This window comes from Lissotriton vulgaris, chromosome 2_1 (genome assembly GCF_964263255.1).
Source record: "Lissotriton vulgaris chromosome 2_1, aLisVul1.2, whole genome shotgun sequence".
NCBI classification, from domain to species: Eukaryota; Metazoa; Chordata; class Amphibia; order Caudata; family Salamandridae; genus Lissotriton; species Lissotriton vulgaris.
The window spans coordinates 433535217-433556050 of NC_141687.1; the positions used below are offsets into that span (position 1 = coordinate 433535217).

The following is a 20834-nucleotide window of genomic DNA, read 5'->3' on the forward strand; positions in this document are numbered from 1 at the left end:
ATTATTATTTGCTATTTTATATAGCGCGGACATGGCCCGTAGTTATCGGAGCGCTTTACGAAAATAGCATGATAAAATAGTACAGCAAGTTACTGTTACAATAATTATGTTTGGTTATTGTCGCTGCTGAAAAGGTGAAAAGCCTCAAACACGCCTGTTACTTTCCTTTTGGGCCAAATAAGGCCTCTCTAATTGTATTGTAATTGCATGGATATAGCTCTTACTATCTCGGACAAGACATCACAGCATTGATATGCAAGTTTAACTCAGATTGCAGCAACCTCGTCATCGGAGAGGCTGTTAATTCACCCTAGACTGGGCCACCTATGTTTTTTTTATGGGAAGAGGAGTGCAACAGTGGGATGAGAGAAATACAGGAAACTAAAAGTGACACCAAGACTTTCAGTCTGAGAAAACAAGGGCAAGCCCCCCCAGGTGGATGATGGAATACACGTGGATAAAACAAAGTGTGAAAGATTCAAAGAGGAAGAGAAGGAAAGCAGGACATATTGTTACAAATATGATTATAATACCTTCATCAGCTCCATCCCAAGTAATTTAAGGGAGGAAAAAGGAAAAAATACCGCAGTCGGGGTTACATCTCCCCAGCGATTATATAAAAAAAAGTGACATAATGGGGAGCCACGGCCAACTGACAATTAGGTCAAGGGAGCCACAGGTCGAAAAAGTTTGGGAACCACTGTCCTGGGGAATTGTACTGCGCCCTAAGTACCCCTTGGACCCCCAGTTTATTGAACGTGTCGGAGACGTGTGTGTGTGGGCTGTTCCTTGTCTTTTAAGCGAAAAGGTGCCAGAAGCTGAGAGGCTCCGTTACTAGACCCGGTTGTAAGCAGGTGTGTGTAAACGGATGCACAGCTCTTCACCCTAGGTACCCGAAAGCCACATCTGTGCCCTGCAAGCTCTTGCGCCATAGGGAGTTTCCGCTGACAATGTAGGGATTTGCGGTCAAAGCCTAGTGCAAGCTCAATTGTCGCAATCGCGTGGTTATTTCTATATGTGACTTATTGTAAAAGTAGATTTCTTTTCTCTCTCTGTGTTATAACCCGAAGCGTTCTGAACGTCATGGCGGATCCAGCGCAGGATGCTCCCCCTCCGCAGCAGCAGCAGGCGCCTGCTCCCGTGACCGGGGCTGTGGTAAGAGCTGATGTGGATATGTTAACTTAAAGCGTATTTGGAACATAATGTGTTTCTGATAATAACATATAGATGCAATCAAATTGAGAAGAACATATTTAATTTATGTATTCAGGACTGACCATGGGTAGCATATTTATTTTAGGAGATATTTTATTGTTCCGTTGTATCTGTGTGTGTATTTGTATTTACACCTTGGCCCATCTGAACTTCGGCTGAAACGTCTTCAGGGCAATCTTTGATGAAGGCCCAGGGTTTGAACCTGTCACCCCAGTGCATAGACTTAATGTGATACTCGAATTGTTAAGGTCGGGTGTGTAAAAATCAGTTTAGAGGGGAAGACCTTTTTAATATGCAATTTTAGGTTATATCCCTGTTTGACAAATATGCACGTACTTCAGCTGCTCACAGGCCGTTTGTTGTCGTCTTGCTGGGATACTTGCTTAGATGTCAAGTGACATGCATTTTTATATTAAAGAAAAAGTAAACGTTTCCACCTGTATTCTCGAAGACAGTAATAAAGGTCACTTAACTGTATTTCAGTCAAAAGTTCAAGTTGGGCCAGATTTTCAATATGATTTGAACTTTGATGAACGGAGAACCTCCAATTTTGGATTTAATATAATGGCTGGTGGGGTAATTTTCCCTTAAAATGTTAGGATTCGTTTCTATTTGCTTTTCCTCTAAAGTGGAGTGGCCCAGATATTTACATCCATTCTCCTCATGTTCTCAAATGTTGATACTTTTGGCCGAAGAGGGCGTGTATATCACGTTTATTGGCTACCTGCTAATGTATGTGTATGTCTTATTGGCCATCTGTACATGCAAACAAAACAGCAGGGCCTGTTCTGAATACTATGGAGCAGATTTACAATAACTGGCGCATCCCCAGGGATACGCCAGTTATTGTGCGCCGCAGCTCCGCCACCCATGGTGCGCCGCATTTATAATGCGGCGCACCATGGGGCAAAAACGTCACGGATACGTCACGCATCTGTGTCGTAAAGGCGGCGCATTGCTGGAGTTGCGTCGCAAGCACGGCGCAGCTCCAGCAATGCTCTCGGGGGCTCTATCTGTCCAATACTGTCAAGCCTTACGCCTGCTTCAAGCAGGCGCAGGGTTTTGACGCAGCATTGGCCTAAAAGTGACTGAGTGAAATCTTGTAGATTTCACTCAGCCACTTTTAGGAGGTGTTCCTGTGCAGGAACGCCACCCCTCCTCCCCCCTGCGCCGGAACGCCTCCTTCTGCCGCATGGCTTTACAACGTGACGCATCTCCCAGATGCGTCACGTTGTAAATACCCCGCACCATGGTGCATCCTTCGCGCCGCTGCTGCGTCACAAAAGTGACGCAGCGGCGGCGTAAAAGAGGCGCAAGGGGCTTGTAAATCTGCCCCTATAATTTTACAAGAAATCTCAAAGCTTGTGAAAGTCACTGTTTCAGTGTTCAAACCGGAACATCGCCCAGGATGTTCACATACTACAAGTTACTAAGGACCTGACTCTTTCAACAATGATTGCTTTAACATAATCATTGCTTTGATCTAATTTTCCCTCATCCATCTCTAGAGCTGATTTTCTTATCCGTCTCAACTACTCCTACACATCCCCGTGCATGTTTTCCACTTAAATTAGCATCTATGTTCCTAATCTATTAAGTCAATTAATTGCCTAATGAAGGAAAATTTGGCATACTGAGCCCATAACTGTACCACTAGTTCTGTATGAAAATCAAATATATATTGAGCTCGCCTGTGTTTTTTTGTTCTACAAAGCACCTGTATGTAATGTTTATATTATGTTTCTAGTCGTTGTCTAGTTTAAATGGCACCCTCTACTTCCCTTCTCACAGGCCTGGTACGGTGTTTCAAACTCTAAAGTATGTATTTTCATTGTTTAAGGCCAGACTATCATTTATTTGATAAACCTAATACAGCCATATGTAGCGCATCATATATGTTTTTAGTTCAAAGAGGGAGCGCATTGATTGTATTAAGAAACGTCAAGATGAAGAGGTTGGTTCTTATGTGAATTTTCATAATGAGCTGGATCTCTAGTTTGGCCTCATGGTGGCAGGTTTCCATGCACGCCTAGGCTTTTCTTCCTTCTCTCTTTTTTTTTTTTTTTTTAGGTTTTGACTGGCGATGCGCACGCAGTGCGCATGTGCCAAAAAACCTTATGAGTTGTGTGTGCAGTCGGGTATACTCCCCCTCCTCCCATTGGCTAGCTCCATAAATGGAGGCTAGCCATTGGGAGAGGACTCTGTCCGTCAATCTCGGACCAGATTCGAGGGCGTTCCCGAGAATTTTTGGCTTTTGGCGACGTCATGCTACGTCAGCCAAAAGCCGAGAACGCCCCCGAATCTGGTCCGCCATTGACGGCACTCGGCGCCCCCTCCACGAGTCCTGGGACCAGGTCCGCCTCACCTCGCAGCGCCCGATGGCAGCTTTAGGCAGAAGGGGCTGTCCGCTGCACGCCTTCTCTCGTTTGCTTTGTTGCCTGGTGTAGCACTGTGACGTCGGCACCCGTAGAAAGGTCTCGCGCAGCCAGAAAAGCGCTGCATTCCAGGAAGAGGCAACACACTGCAACAGAGTCAAGATGGTGAGATACAGGCGGGATCTGTAGAGCTAGGGAGCTGACTGCAGCCCGGCGGGAGGGGACCCAGAGCGCACAGGAAGGCCAGCGAGCTTAAAGGCTGTACAAACACGGCACCCCAGAGAGAAATATCTTTATGGCGTGTACGATTAAGGTTAGTGTAGGGTGTGGCTCTTCAAGACAGAGGGCAGTACACCGGAGCTCGGCCGACTGACATAGTTGCCCGTTCCCACCCCCTCTCCCGCTCTCCGTGTCTCCGGACCCAGTTCCCGCCCCCCTACCGCTGCCTCGGCTCCCAGTTCCCACCCCCCTACCGCTGCCTCGCTCTCCGTGTCTCCCCGGCCCCGTTCCCGCCCCCCTACCGCTGCCTCGGCTCCCAGTTCCCGCCCCCCTACCGCTGCCTCGCTCTCAAACATGACACTTTGCCATCACTGCTACTGCACGTAATGTGTGTTAATACGCGGCGTCATGTAGAACAGCACTGCATCATTGCAAGAGCAAGTATGCTTCGGCTTCGCCATACTCTCTGACCATGTTCTTGTGGTGATATTCACCCTGCTTGTATTTGCGAGTAGCACAGTAACCGCTATTAATTTAGTCCTTTTGAAGTATTTATAGAGCCCTTTATACGTAGTTGTGGGGCGATGAGGAGTATTTTCGGACAGTACCCGGTTGAGGAGGCAGAGTGTTGCATTTGTTGTGAAAGTGTGCGGCGAGTGTTGCATTTATAGGGAGATATAATGTTAGGCTTGTGGATTTTAGCTGGTCCATGTGGTGAAACACTGGGAGGTGTGGCGCGCTAAGTAGGTGTGGCATTCTGAACTCTTCCACGGAAAGCCGGGAAAGTTTAAAGCGGAATTACCTAAACAGTTTGAACACGGAAAGGCTGAAAGGGATAGCTATTTCCTAGGTTCTAGTGCTTCGTCGCAGTCGCCTTGTCCTGTGCCGGTCCGTGCAGTCCGACGGTGTTCAGAGCTTGGGGTGGGTGAGGAGCTGGGCCGACCCTGTCCCGAGCTGAGAGGTATCACCAACTGTCGCTTTCTCTCTCGCGAGATCGCCGGTACTTCCGTGAAGATGGCAGCTGCAGGCTGGAGAGTATGTGGGGGCCGGGTTGCCCGCTTGTTCGGCTCTACCCTTGGAAGAACAGGGAGCCGGAGAGTTCTGTGGCCGAAAGCCCCCATGGTGGGGGGCGTGCTCCTCGGCGTGGGGGTGACCTGGTACAGCCTCACGAGTGCCCACGGCAGGGAGAGCCCGGGGAGGAGAGCCACAGTCCGGGCACAGGTAGGAGGCTGACAGAACTCTACTGAAACCATTGCAGTGGTTCGCACTTCACAGCACAACCAAACCCAGTGCACACACTGGCCCTGCAAAACACTGCGGCAAACCTGCCAGCGATACCATACTTTGTTTTTAAGTAGTGCTGTACAACTTCAGCCAGCCCCAACTTTTTAGCCTAACACGCTCTCAGTTTTAAACTATTTTAAAAACATGATGGCGAAACGAAACTGTGTCCTGGTTGACAAACATGGCACTTTGCCATCACTGCTACTGCACGTAATGTGTGTTAATACGCGACGTCATGTAGAACAGCACTGCATCATTGCAAGAGCAAGTATGCTTCGGCTTCGCCATACTCTCCGACCATGTTCTTGTGGTGATATTCACCCTGCTTGTATTTGCGAGTAGCACAGTAACCGCTATTAATTTAGTCCTTTTGAAGTATTTATAGAGCCCTTTATACGTAGTTGTGGGGCGCTGAGGAGTATTTTCGGACAGTACCCGGTTGAGGAGGTAGTTGTTAGCAGAGTGTTGCATTTGTTGTGAAAGTGTGCGGCTAGTGTTGCATTTATAGTGATAGTATGTGGGAAGCTGTCTGTGTGTGTGTGGGGCTCTGTGTGTGTGTGGGGGGGGGGGCCTCTGTGTGTTTGTGTGTGTCATTTGCGAGAGATAAAGCTAGTGGCATTGTAAATGACAATGCCATTTATTTATGTTAAAAAAAACATAAATAAAAATAATGTCAAGAGCAATGCCAATAGCTCTAACTTTAACAAAGGCAAAACCATTGCATTGTAAATGCTTGTTTTATATGCAGGCAATCCATACCGAATAACTGTGTACGGTAAAAGATTTATATTTTGCACAACTGTGATTGAATGCCTGTCAGCATGATTTTATCAGTAGGTTATACGTACATTTTAAAGCACAAACAGCGTTTATCTGGGGCTTACATTAAACAGCCTACAAATATATTTTTGCAAAAAATACAAGCTGCTAAGGTGTGTGTTTATTTCTAATCACAGATTCAACATTTAATATAAATTGTGAGCGGAAGAAGCTAAGGATTTAATGGGTATTTGAGGATGGAGTGGGACGTGATGTGGCTATATTTTATATGGAATGCAACACCCCTATCATACATAAACCCACAATGACTTTGCAACAATTGGTTCATAGTTAGAAAAGCAGACTTAAGGTTTTTTTGCTTTTTCTCTCTCCCCCTTTTTTAAATGTATTTATTTATTTATTTGTTTATTTATTTATTCTCTCTCTGTTTAGGCACTTGAACTACTTGGACACTAAGTCCACTCTAATTGTAGGAACCTTCTGCCACTTTGCACTTTATACTTTGTACTTTGTACTTTGCTCTCCTTTTGGGGGGGAAGAGGTATTGGGTTGAGCCACTATCTCCCTGTCTGCTGCTATAGGTACTACTCCTTTATTGGCATTCTTTAGGTATTTTGAGTACTGAAATGCATTTTGCACGTTACACTTTTTGAAAAGGTGTTTACGGCAGAGATCTTCACTATTGTACCATTGCACTTTACCTTTGTCTCCCTTTAGGCGAGGAGGGAATGATATTATTTCTTTCGATTTGTACAAAGTCTTGTTGCAGTTCCTCCCTACCATTAATAGTCAAAGTAATTGAGGGAGGATGTATTGGATTGAAATTTTGTTTTGTCCCTGCAGCAAAAAATTTGCACTATTGCACTTTACCTTTTCACCCTATATGGGAGTACTTTTATAGTTTGTTCAATATTGGAATGTATTCTGCATATATGCAATATGTCTATTGGTAAAATATGCACTATTGCACCACTGCACTTTACTTTACCACCCTCCGTATATTAGGGGGGGAACTGTACTGTTTTTTGTAGGAGTGTAAGGCTATGTGGCAGTTCCCCCTTTCCGTTTCTGTTCAAAGTATGATGGTAGATGTATAGCAACGTATAGCAATGGAACTTAAAGCTTGCGGCTTATAGCATTTTAAAGTATCTTAGATATTCGGAACTTAAGCCTATTTTAGTTCTAATTTTATTAATTCCTGAAACTGCTATCTTGTTCTTCTTCAGGGGAAAGTTGCACTAGATACAACCGCTACTATTAGCTCATTCTAGATACATTGTTCTCGATTGTACAATCTTGCACAAGTATGTGTAGTTGAAGAATAGACTATATAAGGGCTTTCCCAAGCTGGATCATTTATTACACGAGCACTTTATAAAAAAACAAAAAAGCACTTTATATTAGAGATACCTTGGGGCTTACCTACCTAAATGGTATTGCTCACACTGGTTAAGGGGGCGTGGGGAGTGCCCAGGGTGCCAGGTCAAGGCACCCTGTTGATTGAGGGAGGCTGCGGAGGGGAGGCAAGCGCTACCTTTCTCCACAGACAGTCAGGGGTTGGCAATGGTGGGAGGGAGGGGAAGAGGGGGTGCAGCATTGGAAAAAAATTAGCAGGAATAGGGTGAATTATACAGGATGTGTTTTCAAGTTAGCCGGATACCGTACATTCTGGTTTTGGTGGGAGACGACTGAAGGTTTAGAAATGTAGAAGGAAATCTTAGAGTCAATAAAGTTGAGACAGGCTTTCTAAGATGGTTCAGATGACACAGAATTTAAAAGTGATCCCATGAAACATAAATGGATTGCTGAATCCACGTAAAAGTTTTGAATTTTTCAAATTTGTTATCATTCCTTTCTCCTGAAGTTTTATTTTTACAAGAAACGCACTTCAAGACTGACACCCCAAGATATCACTACCTAAAAAATATGCACTGGCGTATTTCTCTTCTGCTAATTGTGCGGTGTGCGGGGCTGGGATTTTACTGTCTAACACATTGGACTGGCAGGTTAAGGTGGTCTGGTGAGATGGGAAAGTAAAATTTGATGGAGCAGTGCTAAATTTAGTTAACTATTATGGCCTCATAGTTGATGAAACCACAGCACTTGAGAAAAGTTATCAATTAGTAGCAAACATGGAAGGTGTACTGATCTTGGGTGGCAATTTTAATTACATTCAGAACCTAGCACTGGATATTTTGAATAAAGCAAAACGACAATTAAAGCCTAAAACTGCAAATTTAATAAAAGTCTGTTAATAGATTTTGCTTTAGCAGACCTGTGGCGGCAAGGGCACCCCGGCTCTTCTCAATTTACTTGCTACTCTTCAAGATACAGAACGGCATTCCATTTGGATTTTTTTGGTGACAAGCTGTTAGCCAACGGCAAAACTGAGATACTGGCCAACTCTTTCTCCGATCACTGTAGTTTCTTTTATGCTAACGCTGGGGATTTCCCCGAAAATGAAATCAAGGTGGCAGTTGATGAATCTTTACTTGAAGACACTGTTTAGGTGGCAGAATCTAGAATTTTTTTCAGGGAATGTTTCAGTTTAATGCAAATAGTGCTCCAATCTTTATGGTTTGGGAGGCATTTAAAGCTACTTTTAGAGGACAGGTGATAACATATAAGTCTAGGTTAAGTAAGCACCATAAGCAAAGATTCTCCAGCTACAGACTGCTGTGGACAGAGCCAGCCAAAATATAAACCTAATAGCGACAGTTGAGCACATTATTAAAGCACTACAGCAAGAATTATTAAAAGCAAAGGAGCAATTGAAGGATTTCTTTTTGTTGGAGGAGATTTCGGGGAGCGGGGCTTACCAACAAAAGCTCTACAAATAAAGCCAGGATATCAGTAGATTTTTGGCTTGGATTACGAAAAGTCAGAAAGTGGCGCAAGTAATTAGTGAGGTTAAAAATCCCTCCACCGGCCTGATAGAAGGAGGTAAGCAGGCGATTTCTGAGGTTTTTCTTTCTCATTTAAAAAAAAATTATACACAAATACAGGTGTTTGAAGAGCTAGAATTGAGGTCCTATTTTGAATCACTGGAGCTACCACAGATATCTCGGCAATTTATCGAGATGCTTAATGGTTCAATAGGAAACTCAGAAATTCTGACAGTATTGAAAAGTATGTCTAAACCCAAGGCTAGTGGGTCGGATGGGATTCCAGTGAAGGTATATAAAATATTCCAAGAAGAACTAATTCCTTTTTTAATCAAATAAAGGATGGGATAGGTACCCCCAAAAATGTTAAGGAATCAGTCCTGGTAGTTTTTCTGAAAAAGGATAAAGATCCTTGCCATCCAAATTCCTATCATCCTATCAGTTTGTTAAATTCTGATTAGAAACTGTTTATAAAGATTTGGGCTTGAAGGATTGCTCCATGCACCCGACAGGTGGTCCATACAGATGAAAATGGTTTTACTCCAGGTGGGTTAATGGCTGCCAATACATATTTTTTAATGCAAGCTATTTATTATTTTTCTGCTAATAAGATCCAAGCAGCCACCCTGATGATGGATGCCGAAAAGGCTTTTGATTTGATAGACTGGCGTGCTTTATTTTTTATTTTGGAGAAGTTTGTTTTTTTGCCACAATTGATACATATGTTAAAAGAATGATATAGTCAGGCGGAGGCCAAAATGATCATCATTAGACCAGAAGCCCGGAGGGTAAATATTGAACGTGACAGGGTTGTCAGTTATCCCCTCTTTTGTTTTCTCTGTTTATTGAACTCGTAGCTGTTAAGATTCATAATAATTTATTGATTTTGACCTCCTTGCAGGGGATGGAAAAAAGTAAGCTATATGCAAACGATATAATTTTATATCACGAAGCAGACGGGTCTAATATACAGAATGCATTGGATGAAATACAGAAATTTACACAGATAGGCTGATATAAAGTGAACCAAACTAAAACAAAAATCCTCATATTTAATGCCGTGCCTTCCGACATCCCGGTTTCCCTACAAGTACGATCACCACAGCCGGTCAGATACCTAGGTATCTTTGTCTCAAATGATTATGGCCAATTATTTCCATTGAATTACAACAGCACTCTTGCAAATGTGAAAAAAGTTTTAGATAAGTGGTCTTTGCTCCATCTATCTTTGATAGGACAAATTTCTATGGTTAAAATGTCGGTGCTCCCACTGTTCTTGTTTCTTTTTTGTAATCTCCCCTTAAAAATCCCCAGTTCTTATTTTAAAGAACTGTATGAAGTGATCAGGAAGTTTGTGTGGAACAATAAACCCTCCTGGATTAAGCTAACCACACTACAACTAGATGTAGCACAGGGGTGTTTAGCACTCCCACATTTTGCAACCTACTATCAGTCCTCCTTGATCAATTTGTTATCACAATTAGGAGAGGAAAATTCGGTTTTTGCTAACTTTTTTTAACACGTATGTTGAAGGAAAGTGCCATAAAACGCCGAACTTTCTTACGAAGCTTCCTAAAATGGCCAGATGTGAGCCGATATTGTCATTAGCAACAAGAACCCAGCTTTATTACAAATCACAAAATATTTTAGGAAATAATGCTTATACCCCCATTCAAGACTGTATAGTAGGAGGTTTGATTTTGCCGGGGGGGCTTTACCAAGTTTGTAAAGAACTAGGTTTTGGTCAGTTTAGTGAGTTTTATAATCACGAGACATCAATTAACTGGGAAACAGTTCGATTGCAATCTGGCTATCCAAATACCGCTTTCTTTATGAGATTTCTTCAGCTCATGAGTTTTCGTAAAAATAATTATACCATGGTGAGTGAGGGTGCACGTCAAATTGCCAGGCAGATGTCAAATAAAGTTTGGGGGGTTGGAGTTTGGTATCAGCTACTGCACCAGACGGCTCATAGTGAAGTGATTATTATGAAAGAGCTACAGAAATTTCATTTAGAAACAGGCTGCAGGTTTAACATGAAACCTCCGAGACTGCATAAAATGTTTCCAACTAATCCAAACTAATGTTTTAGATGTAATAAACAGGATTACAGGGCACATATTTTATGAGTGTAGTAGCAATTTTGGAAGGATATTTTGATTTTGATTTCTCAAATTGTGTCCTTAACAAGCGCTCTCTCATGTATGTTGGTGCTGTTTGGTTTGTTGGGGGAGGTAAAGTGCTTAACGAAATATCAGCAGCATTTCATAGTAATTTCGTTTGTGGTCGCTAGGTCACTTGTCCTTAAAAATTGGAAGACTAATAAGCTAATAAAATGTGCAGGACTTATAGATTTTTCCACTACGCAAAACGTGTAGGAGCTGCTTAGGATTTAGAGCTATCTGGGCACATATACAAAGTATATTTTTATAGCTATGCTTCGGAAAGTACATTTTTGCACTTTACTAAAATAACTGATGCTCGCCGCACATGCACTTTAATAGTTTTCTGATACTTGTATGTTAGCCTGAAGTAGCCATTTTATAGAATACAGCTTACGTGTGATAGTCATTAATGGAGATATTTATTTGTGTTTTCTGGGGAATTATCTGAGGTAGCGAATGCCTGATAGTCTACCGGATCATGGTTTAGTATGTACTAATGTTCAATATATTCACTTTCCTAATTATTGATTCCTTCAGAACAGTTTTTTTATAAAGTAGTTTTCTAATTGATGTTTATTCTTATTTATCATATGCAATTCAATGTAAATGTATTTTCGCTGCTAGCTATTTGATATCAGTTATTTCCATCCTATTTATTCATCCTCTGATGTCATGCTCCTATGGTTTTTTTTCCTGCTCTAATAAAAATATTTACAAAAAAAAAGACTTTGCAACACCCTTATAAAGTATGGTGGGGTACATTTTATCCCATATACTAATCTAAGTTATTTCAATGAGGCTACGGTTCTTTATTTTGGGTAATTCCATTGTATGCTTTTCCAAATGTCCATTGTTATAAAATGCACTGATATCTAAAATGTTTCCTAATACCAGCAAGATATTTGAAATGCATGCCTGTGTAAATTTGTTTTGGAATGTTTTTCAAAATCAATGAAATCAGAAACATTCTGCAAAGGCAGATGACTACTATTCTAGGTGGAGTATCAAGAACATTTGTCCACTAGTTTTTACAATGAAATCTTCTAGATAGGTGTTGATATTAAATGGAACAAGAAGGTTTCTAAGGTCTCAGATAATGACTCAGAAATAGCAGAACAAGATGTCTAGATTACCAGATGGGCACTACTCAGGTCATTGATTTATCTTTATGGAAGATAGCAGAGCAGTGTAATTTTGGCTCCACACTTCCATATATGTTTACGTATGTCCTCATGTGTAACATAACATTATTAATGTAATGTAGCGCACCTGAACAGATATAAAAAGTGCATTTACTGTATATTTTCAACATTTATACAAGGGTGCACATTAACATTTTCACTACAGTGACATCCAATTGCAGTTCTCATATATATCTGCATTTGTGTGGTTTAAATTATATTGTAATATATTCGGGTACAAATTTGAATAGTGCTATACATCTATATTATAACCGTATATGTATCTGTCTATCATGCATTTAATGGTGTACTGGAATGCTTGCCACTTAAATTTGACCAAAGGCCTTAAGCATTTAGATTTCCTAATGTGTAACCTTCAGCGTGAATGTTTGCTTTTGATGCAATGTTTTTCTCTCCTCTGGAGGTGCAGTGTGATCTAATGAATATAGAAAGGCACATTGAGTGAAAGAGATAGTGAGGTTTGGGAGGAGTACTTTTGGCAAGGATGGGACTCCTTAACGAGAGAAGGGAGGATGTTCTAATGTGTGGACCGAAGGAAAGAAGTCTCAAACGTAGTTGACAAGTTTTAATGTTTGAAGATGGAAAATAATGAGACATGTGACATGGGATTCTCGCAGGGCCTGTTTTAGGTATTTATCTTTATTCAGATTCCCTTTAGATCATGAGAGTGACAGACCTCTTAGCGACATCTCTGTTGTGTGGCATCAGGTTATACAGTATTTTTTCCCTTTAGAGAACTTCTACAGCGGTTCTGCTATGCTGACACCTTTATCTGCTTCCCTGATTTAAGAGGGTTTCTTGAGCCCTAGTTTAGAATAGGGCTTAGTAGATTTTCTTAGACACCCTCATGTATAGGTCGGAGGATCAAAACCTCCGAACTACTCACCAGACTTTTTTTCTCATTCTCTGTATTGCAGCTATGGAATTCCTCATTTGGTTTCTGTTATTGAGGATATATTTGATCAAACATTTTGGATATTCATTAGTAATTCTGTATATTTATACTAAGTTTCTGAGACTGATTTACATCACCTTGGCTTTGAATTTGTAATAAATCCATACTTAATCCCATCTGCTGACTCAGAGTTTTACTGTGCTGCCAAATGGTTTACAGTGTAATTGTTAAATTGTAATTGACCCAAACTCCTTTTATCCCTCAGGCACCTACAAACGTCCATTGCCGGGGGCAAGGTAGAAGGAGCCAAAATTCTATGTGCTGTGAATAGCAATCCAACGTAAAGAAGAAAGTAGCAGTTAATTACTGCCACCAAATGACGAGTGAGATGCCACATTCTGGATTATTTGTAAATACTGTTTTGCATACTTGTGACTGCATGAGGATGGTATAGGTTTCCCTTACTTTTAATGAGCCAGATTTTTGCACTGATGTTGTTCGGGTCCTGAGGATATTTTTATACATATGTCATAAGTGCAAGGAGACTCTGCCCTAGTGATCACAGTTGACTTTTTGACTCTGACAGAAATTCTAAAATAGAAATCTCATTTGAGGCTCCGCTCCATCATTCCTTTTTTAAGAAAAGGTTTTCATCAAAATTAGTTTCAAGTTTACTAACTCAACAGTTATCCCATGTCTCAAAAAATAAGTAAGAGAATGAATGGCAGCAGTAGAATCATAATCACAGGGCAGCCTTCATGGTATAGAACCAAATCAACAGTTATGAGACATTACTTATATTAGTAAGGATCACTACAACTATAAGTATCCCTGAGTAATATATTTTATTATTTGTATTTGGTATTCTTTTAAAGTGGTACAAACCTATTTGTGGTAGCCTCAGAGGACTTTGGATCTGATACATAGAATAAAGAGCATGGATCCACTCCTAAGTAACAGCAGACTTCAGTAAGAACGGTACGATGAAGTGAAGGAGTCCATCATTCATGCATGTTGCTGCAAACAAGGTAAAGCTTTGAAGAAAAGCAAATAGATTCTGAAATAAACAGGAGGAAAGGGGTGGTAGCCATTTAGTCTTCTAACTGACAGGTCCAAGAATGAGGATGGCACTGGGAGGGCTAACCAAAAGCCTGCTTAGTGAGGATTTTTTTTAAACGGCCAGAAGGTGTGCTTCACCAGATGTCTTTCCTAACACAGGTTGACTCAAGGCACGCTGTGGTGTAAAATTAGTGTGGGCTTACCCCACCCTAAATTGCACTCACAGCATACACACCGACACTTTGGAATTTCCTAATTCATGTACTTTTCGATTTTCCTAAGTCATAGTATTTTTCTTCTACGTTACAATACTTTTTCCCAAAAGTCATTAAATATATCTCGGGGTTTCACGTCTAAGCATGTTGTTGTTGTTAATATCATTCATTACACAATAGATTACTGGGTGGAGAACAATTATGTAATCTCCCTATAAATGAACCAGTGAATTAGTCATAGTAAACTCCAATGGTTCTTTTTTTGGCCTAACTTGCATGACATAAAAATACCTGAAGCTGTTGACAGATTGCAAAACAATGCTCACAGTTTAATTCTGATGCAACACATAATATTTTTGTAGGTATTTTTGCCCCCAAATGCAATGGGGCAGGGGCCCAATTTGTGAACCTGATGCTCCTACTGGCAAAGCACCTACTGACAAGGAGGTGGAAATCGGTAATACCTCCACCGCTATCCCTGTGGAGGGAGGAGGTTGAGAGATGGGGATGTCAGAGAGAGATTCCCTTCACTTGGAAGAATATCAAAGGTCGCGAAGGCAACTGATAGTGATGGAATGGGACGCATTGCTGGAATTCTTCAAAGCCCTTGAAATGCCCAAACTTTAATATTGCCATGTGCAAGAGGGAGAATCACTGTAATACCTTAGCTGTGTGACAGTTTGGACCAGCCCCATGTCCCATAGGGGCACCATGGTTGGTAACCTCCACCATCAGCGCAAATGCCGGAACTGAGGGCATATTAGCAAGAACCTCGTCAAATTATCGCCGATTAAGCATCAGGAAACTGACGCTAAAATGACGATAATGGACATGCTAATATGCGTTATAGAATTTCAATAGAAGCCCAGGGTAGATGTCCTGCTCATATAACCTGGGCTTCTATTGGACTTCTACAACGCATATTATTAAGCAAGCCTATTATCGCTGTTTTAGCAGCAGTTTCCTGCCGCTAAAACAACAATAATTTAAACAAGCTTCTTGCTAATATGCCCCTGAGTGTGAAGTCCCATTGTGCAAGTATGTTCTTGCTAACTTCTGAACTGAAGAGTACAATTCCTAATTGACCTGCTTGTCACCTATTGTGCTGCAACAAGACATACTTTAACAGACGAGTGTCATATTATGGGGTTGGAAGAGAAATGGACAGTTATATTTGAAAATTTGATATCACCATATACATCTGGGGAACATAATATTCTAAACAGCCTTAGTTCATTCCTGTAATGTATTTATAGGGGAGACTATCCCGTAGAGACTGAACATCACTCTATAAGTTTACACATGCCATGATTGATGAAATGCCAATACGTTTTACTTTTGTGTCATTTGAAACCTAATAATGTTTTTGAGAAATAAATAGGTAGTTTTTTAAAGTCTTATATGAGTGTAATACTGTCTTTTCATCATGTAATATTGTGGCTACTAGTGTGACCTCTTCCTCCGGGCACCAGGTGGTGCAAATCAACCCTGGTCACATCAGTGGATTCCTTGCTTTGCTCTGACTTCAATCCAAGCAAGGGTGCAGGGGCAGTTTAGACAATGATAGAGCTGAGGTGATGTATTTGACCGGGGGGTGGGGGTTCTTGGGTCGTGCTAGAAATCTTCTAAAGTGAATAAAGGTTCTGCCATCATGAAAGTAGGGTGTTGTGGATTTTGTACAGTAAACTGTAGTGGAAGTGCTGCATAAGGAATGGGCATGGTGAGAGAAAGTAGATAGTGCTACAGGAAAGGTTTCCATCTCTAGCAAATGCACACTATAGTGCCAGAGCATCAACACCAACTCTTCAGAATACTCCTGGACCTAGTAAACAACATGTAATGAAAGAAGAATCTTTAGGACTCAAGGACTCCTACTGGCTCCCAAAGAGCCGTTCTTTAATTTTTGGTTCTCGAGTCACCGCAGTGGTAAACCTATATTAAATTACAGTTTGTGAATACCAAAAAAGTACATTTACACAAACGTGTATGTTTTCCTTTGTGAATCTGGTCCTATGTCTATAGGTATAAATACAAAAAACAAAAAACAAGAGAGGTACTGAGAGTCTGTGAAATGAAGAAATGACAGGACCAGGTTGTGTCCAGTATAAGTGTTCAGATCAAACCATTGATCTTGAGCACATGACACTATTATGTCATAGAGGTGAGGATAGGAAGATACAGGGTTTAGAAAGTAAGAACATAGTACCCATCCGCCCACTCATCAGTGGAATTTCGTCATCTGGGTTGGTGAAAAGAAAGGTGTCCTATGGGCTTCTCCTCAGGGAGAGTCTGAGGTAGCCAGATGTTGGACCCTTAAGAACCACATCCAACCAGCAGAGGATAGTGTGTGAGTGGAAGGGGCACATAAATTTGCAGTGCTCAGAAAAGAAAAAGGAAACTAATCCTAGTGATTAAAAATACCTACTTTGATGACATAAGAAGACTTTTATTCGGTGTGACCATCAAAGTGGTATCGTTAAAAACAGTAAGCTGATAGCATGTAAGGAATTGCTATCTATCACGTGTATTAATCGGTCGACATGTTTCAGCCTATACCGGCTTTCTTCAGGACCTATGATAAGCTACTGCAACATATACTTATCGTGAGTTGGAGCTTGAACATGAACAATCTCCAACAATTGAAGGTGTATCTCCTCCTGTGCATAGAAATGTGGGAAACAAAAAGACACAGTGTTAAATATATACAAACTATGTAGTGTTTACCTCAACCTCTTGAAATGCAAAGAAAACATAGTCTTCACTCACCCCAATTGTAGGGAGAAAAAACCTCACCTCGCCTGGCAACAGCTTAGGTTGGAAGGAGGCCAGGCACTAAAAAGATAAGTGCGAGAAAAGGAATTAGTAATGCAGTAACTAGATAAGTCCTGCATTTTGTTGTAGACTTTTACAAACAGTGACACCAAAAGGCATAAGGAGGCGGCTGGATTGAGAAGCTGATGTGAAATTCATCTCTAAAAATTATATCAAACCCCTTAATGTTTCAAGGTTGTACTATCAGTAGAGTTATTCAAGGGTGGCAAAAACCGCCATATTATGTTGTTAGCGTTAAGTTAAATCAAAGGGAGATAGAGTCTTCCTATTCAGAGCCCTCTCAGAAAGAAGCGCAGCATAGAGCGCTAAAGAACTCACCTCTCCGTCGTTACCTCGGGTAGAATCCTGAGCCGAGGGGGAGGTGACTGGCTCACTGAGAATGGCTGTTAATAACAGCCGGTGGCGGACCTGAGAGAGAACTCTCAGTATATGCGTTGTGATAGGTTGTGAGAAATCGACCAATGGTGGCGATGCAAGTTAAGCCTGCAAAGGCACAGACCTCTTGGCGCGTTCTCATTGGTTGAGACTTAAACCAATGACAGCGGATGTAGGCTATTTTGCAGAGCTGTGTAAAATGCGTACCGCTAGTCTTTTTATCAGTCATTTATGGTGATCATAAGTCTGTTTAGGCGAACGACCTCATCTTAGGACTGCATGTAGAGCATTCAGCATGGAAAACGTATATCACCCAATGACTCTGAGAATATCAGGGAAATGTCTAAATGGGCTTTGGCACAAGGTGCGTGATTGGTGAGCTTGCAACCAATCACGCAATAACAGCCGGTGGCGGACCTGAGAGAGAACTCTCAGTATATGCGTTGTGATAGGTTGTGAGAAATCGACCAATGGTGGCGATGCAAGTTAAGCCTGCAAAGGCACAGACCTCTTGGCGCGTTCTCATTGGTTGAGACTTAAACCAATGACAGCGGATGTAGGCTATTTTGCGTAGCTGTGTAAAATGCGTACCGCTAGTCTTTTTATCAGTCATTTATGGTGATCATAAGTCTGTTTAGGCGAACGACCTCATCTTAGGACTGCATGTAGAGCATTCAGCATGGAAAACGTATATCGCCCAATGACTCTGAGAATATCAGGGAAATGTCTAAATGGGCTTTGGCACAAGGTGCGTGATTGGTGAGCTTGCAACCAATCACGCACTGTTTAGTAAAAAAGGGGTTTTTGTTTTGTTTACTTTACGTAATGCCAGTGTAATATGTTACAGACCAAGTCCGCTTTCAATAAGAGCTCCGCAGTTGCAGAGAAGTAATAGAAAGCAAGGTGATGTTGATCTGCACTCCGTGGTTACATCAGGTGGTGTGTAACAAAAGAAGTTATCATGTCTAACCGGTCGTATCCGAGTGTGAACAAATGAATAGACAGATCGACCGGTAAATTGCAACCAAGTCGTGAATACCAAAGGGAAGGCAGTATGTCGGAGGCTTGTCCAATATTATGTGCAATCCCTAGGTTACGGCTGCGTGTGACAGTAAAGTTGGGCAAGATTAAATTAACGTGGTGTCAATACCAAATGGGAAGTCAATTCTATGGACCAAAGGGAGCGGGCCTAGACGCTGACAACCTCCCGTGTGGGACCAATGAGGTGGAGGTGGTGTGCACCCATGTTTGAGATGTTAGCCCCAGGTGCCCAAAAGCCAAGGTGAACTGTAAATCTGATGATGTTTAAGATGGATGCTCACAGTTGCATCCAGGGTATATCATCGTTGAGCCCTTGTGTGTCGCTTCGCAGTTTGTAGACCCACCTCTGCTCTTTTCTTAGAAGGAACAATGAAATGTCTGATGATGTGACTGGGTATGTGTGGTTGTTCCAGGATTAGCCACCTCAGTTCATCAGGATGATGTTTTTTCTCCAGAAAATGTGAGGTAAGGCGGGTAGCCTGTTTTGTGCGTCTGATTGTACTTTTGTGCTCTTGGATGCGCAGTTTGGATTTTTCTTGTTGTCATCCCTATGTACCTTAAGCCACAAGGACAGGTGATCTGATAGATGACTTTGTCACTATTACAGTTTGTGTGACGTTTTAGTTTCCAGGGTGTAGTGGTGCCAATATCAACTTCCAGGATTTTGCTGGTTTGGGCACACACTGAGCAGTTGCCACAGGGATAATGCCCTGCACTGGAGGAAGATTCCATAGGTTAGGAGTGGATTCTGCAATGTCATCACGAGGTCTTGTGTGTACAAGAGCATCTCTAAGATTAGCCCCTCTCTTAAAAGAGAACAGTGGTAGAGAAATGTGTTCACCAGAGCTATTTAAAATGCGCCATTTCTGTCTAATTATTTTCTGTATTTTAGACGAAGAGGTGTTGTATGTGGTGACACACACTATTCTGTCGAGGGGTGGTTTAGCAACTGGTGGTTCAAGTAGGGCCTCACGATGATTGTTGGCAGCACGTTTGAAAGACTTGTGAACCAGAGATTTAGGATATCGTCGCATTCTCAGTTTGCTAGTAAGATCCTTAGCTTTTGCACGGAAGTCTGCAGTGTCAGAGCAGTTCCTCCGGACCCTGAGGAACTGGCCAAAAGGAAGGTTTTCCCTCAGGGAGCGGGGATGATGGCTGTCGAATCTGAGCAATGAGTTCCGTGCCATAGGTTTTCGATATAGAGAACTGGCCAAGTGCCCTTCTTGTGGAAAGATTGTCAAATCAAGAAAGGGTAGTTCGGTTTTACTATGCTCTACAGTGAACCGAAGGTAAGGATTTTGTCCATTCAACCAGTCTTGAAAAAGCAAAAGGGATTGTGTATCTCCTTGCCAGACCACTATGATGTCATCAATGTACCGTTTCCACATCTTCAAATGATGAAGATGTGGATTGATGTTGTTCAGTACCTGTTGGGTCTCAAAATGATGGACATAAAGATTCGCTAAGCTGGGTGCGAATTTGCTGCCCATAGATGTCCCCGAGATCTGTAAATACAGAGAGTCCTCGAAGGCGAAAAAGTTTTCGGTCATGGCAATCCTTGCCAGTTCCATTATAAAATGGATGGGGGTTCCAATATCTGCCGAAAAATCTTCAAGAAGTGTTTTAACCGTCTCCAGTGTCTCAGTCTGTGGTATACACGTGTAGAGTGATTCAACATCAAAACTTGCTAGAATGTCAGTATTGATGTCGAAAGGGACATCGGGTAGTTTCCGTAAGATGTCCTTGGTATCTTGGAGATATGTTGGCATGGTTTTCACAATCGGACTGAGAAAAACATCAAGAAAGCTTGATAGAGGCTCTAACAAAGATCCAATCCCAGAGATAATTGGACGGCCAGGCGGTGGTCTGGCCGGTTTATGAATCTTTGGAAGGGTGTAGAAATACGGAATGACGGGGCATTTCGTGACTAGAAAGTTGGCCTCTTGTGGGGTAATCCATCCCTCAGTGCTCGCTTCTTCCACTAGACATTTAATCTCATTGGAGAGTCTGGCAGTGGGATTGTCAGCAAGGAGGGTGTAGAACTGTGTATTGCCTAATTGTCTGAGACATTCATTACGATATGTAGTGATGTCTTGAACGACAATGGCTCCCCCCTTGTCCGCCGGTTTGATCACTATCGTGGTGTCTTTGGAAAGCGAATTAAGGGCGGCTCTGTCTTTCTTTGAAAGGTTCTGGTAGTTACCTTCTTTGGAGAAGTTTATAGAATTCAAATCTTGCAACACTGCTGCCTCAAAAGTGCCAACCTTGGATGGAACTTGTTGGAGTAAAGGC

The 20834-nt window shown here is 41.9% G+C and overlaps 1 long non-coding RNA gene across 1 annotated transcript; it reads left to right on the forward strand.

The window, feature by feature from the left end:
• Window positions 1-711: 711 nt before the first annotated feature.
• LOC147730543 (uncharacterized) lies at window positions 712-15074 on the forward strand. The gene is made up of 3 exons (XR_015308587.1): window positions 712-854; window positions 1071-1155; window positions 13286-15074. It is a non-coding gene; the product is annotated as an uncharacterized LOC147730543 (long non-coding RNA).
• Window positions 15075-20834: the final 5760 nt, after the last annotated feature.